Raw genomic sequence first — 10,417 nt, 5'->3', positions numbered from 1 at the left:
CGGTTCAGTTAAAAGATGGGACGTAGTCTCGCTCAGTGCTGTTTTCAGGTTCTGAGATAGTTTCCACTTTTTTTCTTCCCCACAGCCAACACCAGGGAAGCGGACCGCGGGTCAGGTAATGGAAGCAACAGACCTCGAGATCGGTGCCAAAAATGTAACCACCCAATCGGCTCCAAAGGAAAATATTCATTAAAGTGACACATGTTCCTATTATCGAACTCAAAACACTTGTTTGGACATCAGAGGTCGGAAAGCGCCGCATCCTGATTAGCTGGGATATTCTCACTTCTTTTAGATCTTCCTTCCTCGTTTTTATGGCGAGTCAACTTTCAGAGAAATTCTTTCCCACTACCGTCTGCTGATCACATCCCGAAAGCATTCAAAAATCTCCCTTGTTTCCTATAAGGAGAAATGGGAAGCACGACCACAAATATTTGTGTAAATGTCACCGCGTATTATTGGAAGCTTTGTTCAGTCGGTTAGAGAATTATTGTGGCCAGGAGACCAGCTGGACCCCACTCAGACGCTTCCTACACGGATCACGCACGCCCAGACACACTCACACACTCACTCGCTCTGTCTCCGTTTTTCAAAAGTGAGAGTGATGGTCCCTTTCTTCTACCTTCTATGTGTAGTCTTCAGATAGAAGGGACATGTTCGTTACGAGTGATTTCAAGCCGAAAGGAAGCGGAAAGACAGAGAGAGAGCTGGCCTCTTCCACAGACAGCAGACAACAAAACACAAAGCGAGACAAAGCACCTTCGAGGGAGGCCAGTCCAGCATCCCAGCTCGTCATTCACCAAGGAGGAAGAAGGAAGCGAGGCAGCTGCGTTCGCTTTAACTCTTTCCTGGAATGCTCTGAAGCCGATGCCCAGAGTTTCATTCTTATGGAATTAGATCATAAACGGGACCAAGCTCGCTGTTCAGTCATTTGTCACCAAACAGCAAGAATGCAGTGTCCTAACATGGAAGGAATGTCATGCCCCAAACATTTATTTCTGGCCGTGTCTTTCCCAGCCTTGAGATCAAAACTTCAGCTGCTAGATAAGCAGAGGTCAGGGACCCCTCTCCTGCGTACTCCTCACCTCCCCTGAGAGACAGCGCTCTGCTGCCCAGACCTGATGGTTCATCTTCTCCATGTTTTAGCCCGGCAGAGACTGCAGTGATCTTTGACCTCGGTTATGTTTATACGAAAAGCCTCCCTCGCATTTTCTCACACCCATTCATCCCTCCGGTAGGACCTGGATGCCTCTCTCCATCTTTGTCTTGCTGGTGTTTCTAGGAAAACCACTTCGGACTTTCTGAACTGAATCAATATTGGTCATTTCTCTGGGTTTGTCACTCGTTCAGACCTGTTTCTGTATGAGGTGTGTGTGTATCAGGAGAGTATGTGGGAGGCGAGACATAGCCAGGTGCTAGACTGAATTATCTTTGAGTGACACCACAAAACGCTGGAAATGGCCTCCTTTTCTAAGATCTGTACACGAGGGGTGATTCGCTACAAGAAAATAAACACTTTTTTGCTCAATAGTTAAAGCTTTGGTCCCCGCATCGTCTGTTCTGTCTCAATAGAACTGTACTTAAACAGAGAAAAATCTAGATTGGCCATTTCTCCATATCCTTCTGTCTTTTAATGCTGCATCTGTCCTTCCGTGCTCTGGATTAGCGTTGCCCACGTGGTTACATAGCATGAATTCAGGCATTTATTCGATATCAGATTTTCCCAACTTAAAAATAAATAAATAAATAGATAAATAAAAGCAAAATTCTTGATGATGGAAAGGAATGCATTGGCCACAATGAATGACAATTATACTCAAACCAAGGATTAATATTCCGATTTCTATTCAGACCTTAGTTCTGTGCATTGCTTTGTCGCGAGCTGCTGTGCAGATGTGTCACTTAACATGAGAGCCGTGGTACCCCAAAATATAGAAATGCTATTGAAAAAAGGTGGATATGGGCTCTGGGATGAGACTATCTAAGGTCAAATCGCAGCTACGCCTCTTATTAATGGTGTAACTTCGGAAAAGTTACTAAACTCTCTAAACATCAGCTTCTGAAAAGCAAGGAATAGTAAGGACAATCAGTATAGGACCTCACCTCCTAGGGTGATCCGGAGGCGTAAATGAAATATTTCACATAAAGCTCTTAGCTCAGTACCTGGCACAAGAGGGAAGGTGTATAAATGCTAATTATTATTATTTCTACTGCTATAGCAAATCCTATTTTAAGGACCTGTAAGATCTTATCAGCTCATTCATTTCTAACCTTAAAAAGAATCATTTTTTGAAGGAAAAATTCTTTTACAAAGTGGAAAATTATGCCTTAATTAATTGTGGTACACATATGGAATTTTTTTTTTTGCCCCAAAGAAAATTACATCAATTTCATTAATAAGCTTTACCAAAGATGTTTACACATATAGACATATATATGTGTTTGTATTATATACATAACATGAGTATTATGTGTGTATATATATATATTTTTTTTCTTTCTTTCTTTCTCTTGAATCAAATATCAGAGCACCACAAATTGGAGGATCCATTGAAGACACACCAATGTTTTCTTCTCTAAAGATCCCAAGAGGGAAAAATTGCTGGATAATCAACAACTTCCCGTACTGCAACGCTCGAGGGTTATTTCAGAAGACAAAGGTTAGTGACTTATATGTGTCCTCAGGGTTACTCCATCTATGGTCACAGCCTGTATCTGCCCCAACAGATGCCATCACCATGAGCACGGCCTCCTGAGGGCACCATGGACTGTGGGGGTTCCAGCCTCCCCTAAATGCTCAGGGTACAAAAGTTACCACGTGCGTTCACTTGAACTAATTCACACTGACCAGGACTTCTTCCTTACTGAGTAGCAGTCCTTCAAAGGACTGAATGCGATTCTCTCTCTCTCTCTCTCTCTCTCTCTCTCTCTCGCTCTCGCTCTCGCTCTCGCTCTCCCTCCTTCTCTCTAATAAGCTTAAAAAAAACTTAAAGTGCTTTTAAAGCTCCTGCTTTCTGTCTCCAAACATCTTAACGCCTTTCATTTCTTCATTCCACTCTATTCTAATCAACTCCTATCAAATTGTGTTCTCAGGAAGGAATTTTCTCTTTTCAAAAAAATAAATAAATAAATGGAGAAACAGAAGCCATAGATGGAACAATATAATATTCCATCTAATACACGTTTACCTCTTCAGCCAGGATAACAGCCCAGTCACTCTGGTTGACAAACGTGCTGCCCTGTTGGGGTTTTCTTTTTATTTTGTTAGTTTGTTGTTTAATACCTGCAAAAACACGGATACCTTTATGCCTCTTCTTTGTCTTCTTACCTACCTTGCAATTTTTCTAATTTACCCGTGTCTAAATTTTACCATTCAGTTCACACTGTCCTGTCAAAATGTTTTCCTTGGAAAAAAAATGCTCAAGATGAGATAGATGATAGACAGACAGACAGATGATGGATAGATAGATGGTAGATGACAGATGATAGATAGATAGATAGATAGATAGATAGATAGATAGATAGATAGCTAATAGATAGATAGAATAGATAGATAGATAGATAGATAGATAGATAGATAGATAGCAGATAGATAGATGATAGATGATGATAGATAGATAGATAGATAGATAGATAGATAGATAGATAGTTGATAGATAATAGATGAGAACCAGTTTCAGTTGACACATATTATACATTCAAGGCCTCGTAGATCATGCGTCATCAGTGAGTAGATATTTTGTTCTGAAACTACTGTCACTGCCTTTATGTGGGACAATGGGACGATAGCAGTTGTTCTCCGTCTTCCAATTCAGGACCTGCTTGAGCCTCAGCGTGGAGAGAAGAGAATGGGAGAGGAATGGAAGGGAAGGAGAACGGGAGGCGGAGAGGAGGAGAGGCAGCTCTCTCGTCCACGTTAACAAGCAAAATGAAAAATTCGAAGAGAATCGAAGCCCTACTGAGCTCTAATTTCAAATTCCGTAGAAACAGTTCCCACGCGCACCCAAAATCATCCACTTTGACTCGATTACTGAGCACACTCAACCATTGCCTTATCGGGCCAATATTGGTGAAAATCGAGACCGCTCCATCCGCAGCATCAATGTGTGCATTGTTTAAACAAATCGCTCTCACCCACTGGGTTCAGTAGCCTTCCCAGTTTCTTTGGTTTTTCTTTCCAATGGATGTTAGCATCCCGTCTTGGAAATAAATGAAAGCACTCAGGTCTTGTTATTGGGGCGCTTAGCAACAGCCTCCCCTAGGTGGTCTTCGGGTGGGAAAGTCTAAGGGAGGGCGAAGAGAGGCGAAACCTGCCGGACATTGTTTTAAACAGACCGGCTCCTGTTTCACAGGGCAGTTCTCCCCAGGGTGCTGGGCAGGGGAACAGCGAGGCAGAACAGGTGCCGGGGTTTCCCTGCTCACCATTCAGGGAAGTGTTTTTGCTTCGTGCCAGAAACTCTGAACTTGTCGTGGGCATGCTCGACTCCAGTAGGGAAGGCAGTGAGCTGGCAGTGCCCCCAGGGCAGGCTGAGGGACAGCAACCTGAGAAAAGGCTCAGAGAAACAAGATCGTCTTGTCTGGAGAACATAATGGCTATTCAGCCGGCGAGCGGCCCTCAGCCAGCCTCACGGGTTTGGAGGCATGTCTCCAAGTGGATTATGTCAGAGAGATGGAGATGGAAATTGATATTCATCAATCATGATATACCAGGCAATCGACAGCTCCACGGGGGCTTCGTTCACAGAGGAGCAGCTCGCAACGCAGGCTCTTTTTCTCTAAATGACGTGCGAAGATCTCACTGCAGAAAAGCACAGAGAGAAGTTTTCACGGCCCCCTCCCCCTTTTGTATTTGCTCTTTGAGAGAAATCTGTCACTTCGTAAAAATGATGAAAAGTAATATGATGGCACAAAGAAAAGTGGGAGCCCCCACAGGATGGGAATCAAGAGGTCTGGGGTCTTGTCCCATCCTCAGAAGACACATGACCAAAGCTCAACAGGTCTCAGTTTTCGCATCTATGAAATATCAGAACTTGTCCCCAAGTCTCTGCCATCGTGAGAGTCTGTGACTCACGAGACTTTATTATCGGATATCGGCACCATTCTGCAGTGGAGCCGTGATGGGGGTTCAGGGTCTGGGGGGTCCGTCTCCATCTGCGACAACAGTCAATGCACCAACACGAACAGCAATGGAAACGAAATTAACTTCTGTTGCTTAAAAGCTGTTAGTCTGACTGAATCGTTCATGTTTTAATACAAGGATAGCCTGAGAGGAAAACTTAAGAATACTAGATATGCAAATTGAACAGAAAGCAGTAAACAAATAAAACTCATAATAATGCTAATACTACTACTACTAATAATAATAAGCAAAGCATTAGCGAACTGTGGATGATGGGAGGAGTGGCAAGATAGCTGGCATTCGATGACTTATTGGAATGTGGAGAGAAGATATAAACCAACTAACCCAAAATTCAAGAGCATGAACCAGCAGAGGAGGAAAAGTGCTTAGCTGTTTGCTCTGTGTGCTTTGCGATCAGTTAAACACACATCCTTCCGCTTAGCAGTGTGTCTCTCAAGTACTTTCTCACCGCACAATAGCGCTTATGAGTGTCGCAACTCCCCTATGCGGTTAGTGTTGGTGTTATCTCCACTTCACAGTTGATAAAACTGAGGCTCAGAGAGGACAAGTGACTTAACCAAAGCCACAGCTGGTCGGGCGGGTGTGGATTTGAACCCGGGACACATGTCTCCAGAGCTACACTCTGACCTGTTATGTTATAATGTGTATAAACCGGGGGTCGGCAAACATTTCCTAGAAAGGCCAGATCGTGAACATTGTCATCTTTGCAGACCACGCACCGTCCCTGTGTCTATTACTCCACTGCTGCAATGCGGTCTTTTTCATTGTCGCTCGGACCCATGCGTTTCGTTTATTTATTCAGCAACTATGTTGAGTCCACGCTCAGGGCTAAGCATTTTTTAGACACCGAAGATACATGAGCGAACTCGACGATATCCACACTCGTGGAGCTTCATTCTAATGGGACACACAGAAGACATTAAACAGACAATAGAGATGTGCTAATGATCTAATAGGATGTCAGGTGGTGATAAGTAAAATGAAGAAAAGCAAAGCAGGACAAGAAACTAAAGATGGACAGTGGCTGCTTCTGCAGAGCGTGTGGCCAGGGAAACTCCTGACAGGGAGCTTTGAGTAGACATGGTCCTCGGCGTCCGGAAGCTGAGATCACCTGGACAGCAGGTACGATTAGAAGAGAGAAGAGTCTGATCTCGGAAGCTAAGCAGGGTCGGGCCTGGTTAGTACTTGGATGGGAGACCACCTCGGAAGACCAGGTGCTGTAGGAGTAAAAATTAAAAATAAGGGATTGTAAGCTGACAAGGTCCTGGCAATCTGTGAGGTCAACCAAGGGTTGCCTCGCCTAAAAAAATAAAAACTAAAAAGAAGAAGAAGAAGAAGAAGAGTGAAGAGCCCACGGATGGGCCCTGGAGTCCTCCAATGCTGGGAGCTCAGAGGTGAAGGATTCGGTGCTTTCTGAGAAGGGGCGGCGAGGGCGAGGGCATGAGACCGTCATGGCAAGGAGCCGAGTTGAGGGAAGTGTTTCGGGAAGGATCGGGGAAGCCGGCTGCGCCAAGGGCTGCTGACGTTCGCCCGGAAGAGGCCTGAGAGGGGCTCATCGGTCTGGGCCGTACCGTGACCTTGGCGAGTTGGGCAGGAGCGTTCCCAGGAGCGGGAAGGAAAGCCCTACTGGACGGGATGCAAGAGCAGGGGAAGGGATACAAGGAAGACCGAGTGTGGAAAATTCCAGAAGCTTTGCTATCTGTAAATGAAGCCTTTAATAACCGCTTAAGCGTTTGCAACGCAGAGCTGAAGAGAGAGCTGGAGTATTTTTTATTGTGCCCTTTATTTATTTTCTGGTCTTTTCTTTTTTTCTTTCTTTTCTTTTTTTAGTGGCAGATCGATACTCACTGAGCGACCACTCTGTCATCAGACCACATTGACTCGGCACACATTCACTGAGGTGAGCTAGCCCAGTGTCCCCAGTGCTGGCTATAGAGTGAAAGAGCCGCCAGACATCCGTGAGCTCACCGGCTGGAGGCTGCAGTCCTGACAACGCGTGGGGTTGTTTTAATAACAGCTCGCTTCTCCATCATCGCCCTCCTTAACGTCCCTCACACTCATCTTTGAATCATCCAGCTCAAGTCACCGTCTGAATCCTGCTTGGTTTAACTTTGGAAATACCCATGCCATGCTCCTGAGCAAATGAACAGACCGACGGCTGTCGCATTGTGACCTAACCCTCACTGGGACAAGCTCCCCTGTTTTCTCAGCCTTTATACAAAGGTAATGACAACTGCACCGTGCTCTCAGAAAGACTTCTGTTCCTGGTCCTGATCGCTGCAGGGGACTTCATCAAGTCAGGATCTCTGCAAACTGCAGTGTCCTTGAATATAAAATAAGATCATTGGAGCCGATAGTCTTAAGATCCTTTCTAACCTCCAACGACTGTGATTATTTAATACTAAAGAAATGTTCATTACTCAGCCAGAAGGAATCTCTGGCACCTCAAAGTATATTTTGAAGGAAGTGTAGTTTAGGAGTGAAATTTGACCTTTGAAGTGCCCGAGGACATGCTTTCAGATGCAAAGACCCACTTCGACACAAGTGACAGAAAATCGTGAGCTCTTGAAGGCTGCACCTAAATAAAAAGGAATCTACTTTTGCTGAGCATCACGACCCATTTTCCCAACCCGGATACAAACAAGGATTTAAATCTAGGCAGAGACTTACTGGTCTTTTTTTTTTTTTTTTAAATCTGATCTTCCTGTCCTGGGAGAGTCCAAGGCAGCGAGTTAGAACAAATGAACCCAAATTCTGAGCATGAAGATGTGCCGCCTGGTCCCTGCTCTAATGGTTATGGCTGATGATGTTAGGAACCTCCCTGGCCCTTTTTTCTTATCCATAAAATTAAGAGGTCAAAGCCAGAGATTGCAAGAATCCCACAGTTTTATCATGACAGACATGGTTTTAGAAATCGATAACATAAGCATGGTTATATAACTCGGAAAATAGCCTAATTTTTCAGAAGTCCAGTACAATATCAACTGAGGCACAATAATAGATACTCAGTTATCCCCAAACCTGTCATTTCTGATTTTAGCCTAAATTTCACAGTTTCCAGTACTCAAAGAAAGCCATGAGGTACAGATCAATTCACGTGATAATTAAGCACCTATGCATGAGCGGAATTTACTAGAAACTATCGGAGACGTGTAACTATATCACGGATCCTGTCCTCAGGAAACGAAACTTCTTCTGATGTCTACCTTTCCTCATTTTTCATAATTTTTACAATGAGTTTATAATAATTTCATAATTAGCGAGAAATAATATTTTCAAAGAGGTTCAGGTCAGAGGCGATGGCGACTTAAACTCTAGTGTCAGCAATGGGAATGGAAAGCAGGAACTCGGTGACATAAAGTGGAAGCATTGCTTTTGAAGTCCAAAGATACTTCAGCGTCCTTCTCCAGTTGACCAATAACATCTGTCTGCTCTGGCAGCAAACATTTCAAACTCTGTATGTGAAGGGGCTACGTAGAGTGGTGTTTAAGAGCGTTTATTGGCTCTGGAGTCAGAGAGCTGGGGTTTGAATTCTGTTCTGCCACCGACTAGCTTGGCGACCTTGAGCGAGTCTCTTGCTCAAGCCTCAGTTTCCTCATCCTTAAAATGAGATTAATAATACCAAGTTCATAGTATCAGTAATTCCAAGACTGTTGAAAAAACTCAATAGAGCACTACATCGACCCTTCAGGGGACTGCTTTCACACACACGGCGAGGACTCCGTAAGGCCGACTGCTGTCTTTGTGGTTGTTACTTGTCTCGTTCACCCTTTAAGCAAAGATCAAGAGGAAATGGGAGCTAATAAATTGGGTTTCTTAGCCTCTGGATCATTGTAGATGGACAGGAAGCACCATTCAAATGGAACAGTAAGAACCACTAACGGCCAGAGTTACATTCAGAGACACAATCAGTGGCTGAAACGCCAGCCCCAGCCCAGGTATCCTGTTCTTGGTTGGTGTCAGGACTGGACATCAGCTCTCTAACACCTCCTGGAACGTGGTGACCGTGCTGCTACCCACCTTGCCAACCCATCCTCCTCCGTTACAGACTAAACGTGATTTCTGACTGTGTGTGGATGACACTGACCGGAGGCCCTTGGGCCCTGTTCTTCCTCAGCCTCATCCCACAAAGTATTCCATGGACAGATGGATGGTCACCATGATATGCTAGGGCCACATCATTGTCTTAGGGAAATTCTACAAGATGCCAAAAGGAAGCATAATTTCTTCCTCTTGGGACCGTCTTGCGTGACAATGTGTGCTTTAGGAATTAAAATAGAAGCTTTGTTTATTGCAAACTAAAAACTGGCCAAAAGGAAGTAGTTCCTTTGTACTGTGACTTTCTGTGACTTCCTCTTGGGACCGTCTCGCGTGACAATGTGTGCTTTAGGAATTAAAATAGAAGCTTTGTTTATTGCAAACTAAAAACTGGCCAAAAGGAAGTAGTTCCTTTGTACTGTGACTTTCTGTGACTTTTCTGCATCCTAAAATGTTCTTCATTATTCAAGACTACAAAACAAGAGGCGTTTCTGTCGTTAATGTGGAACAATTACGGAGCTCACATCCAAAATATATCGTTGACCATTTATACAAAAGAGCAAGTCATTACTTTTCCTCTTCTCTTTCAAATTCTTCTCTTCCATTATGCTATCCTTACTCCCTTGCTCTGCTCTCTCTCTCGCTCTCTCTCTCTCTCTCTCTCTCTCTCTCTCTCTCTCTCTCTCAATATATATATATTTCAGAGACAGGGAGACTGTCAAACGGGATCTGAAGTGATAAAATAAATCCATTTAAAAGACTTTAAATAAGATCCTGTATCTTCGTAGAAGCCTACGTAGGCAAATGTTTAGACTAATTATGTAACCGCATGGTTCAGTTCTGCTTCTCTGAGTCAGTAGGTAAAGAAACTTCTATGGAAAGAAACCAGAGCTGCCAGGGGTCCGGTAGCAGTTTGGCAGTTGAAGAGCCAGGAGCAGAATACCAGAGCCTCCCTCCTTCTATTTAATCATTTTTTCGCTCTGTCCCCTTCAGAGCGAAGATAACACCCAACCTTTCTTGGAAAGCACCACGATTTGTGGGGTTATATTTCTTTGGGAGTTGTGGAGACAACAACATCGCTAAAATTTGCAGCAAGGGGCAGACATACTGTCTATCCGCTTTGTGTCAGTGTTTTAGAAACGCCAAATAAAATACTCCTTTCTAGTTAGCAACTGGAGATGTTGACCAAACAGTAGTTTCCCAGCCACCCTAAAAACTGATGTACCCAGATGACTTCAC

At 44.1% G+C, this 10,417-nt stretch overlaps 1 long non-coding RNA gene across 6 annotated transcripts in view; it reads left to right on the top strand.

Annotated features, from left to right (window-relative positions):
• Positions 1–9,484, top strand: part of LOC107195952 — an 85,098-nt gene extending 75,614 nt beyond the window's left edge. For 2 of the 6 annotated variants that reach the window (XR_001517264.2, XR_003047559.1), the window contains exons 2-4: positions 86–1,367; positions 2,528–2,660; positions 6,971–9,484. This is a non-coding gene — a long non-coding RNA (uncharacterized LOC107195952). Of the gene's footprint in view, positions 1–85; positions 1,368–2,527; positions 2,661–3,815; positions 4,224–6,970 lie in introns of those variants that run through there. The other 4 variants (XR_003047562.1, XR_003047560.1, XR_003047561.1 and 1 more) reach the window with 3 other exon arrangements.
• The last annotated feature ends 933 nt before the right edge of the window (positions 9,485–10,417 follow it).

The sequence above is a fragment of the Pteropus alecto genome, unplaced genomic scaffold (assembly GCF_000325575.1).
Source record: "Pteropus alecto unplaced genomic scaffold, ASM32557v1 scaffold65, whole genome shotgun sequence".
Classification (NCBI taxonomy): Eukaryota; Metazoa; Chordata; class Mammalia; order Chiroptera; family Pteropodidae; genus Pteropus; species Pteropus alecto.
The sequence above is the reverse complement of the archived record's forward strand: the minus strand, read 5'-3'. Positions and strand labels throughout refer to the sequence as shown.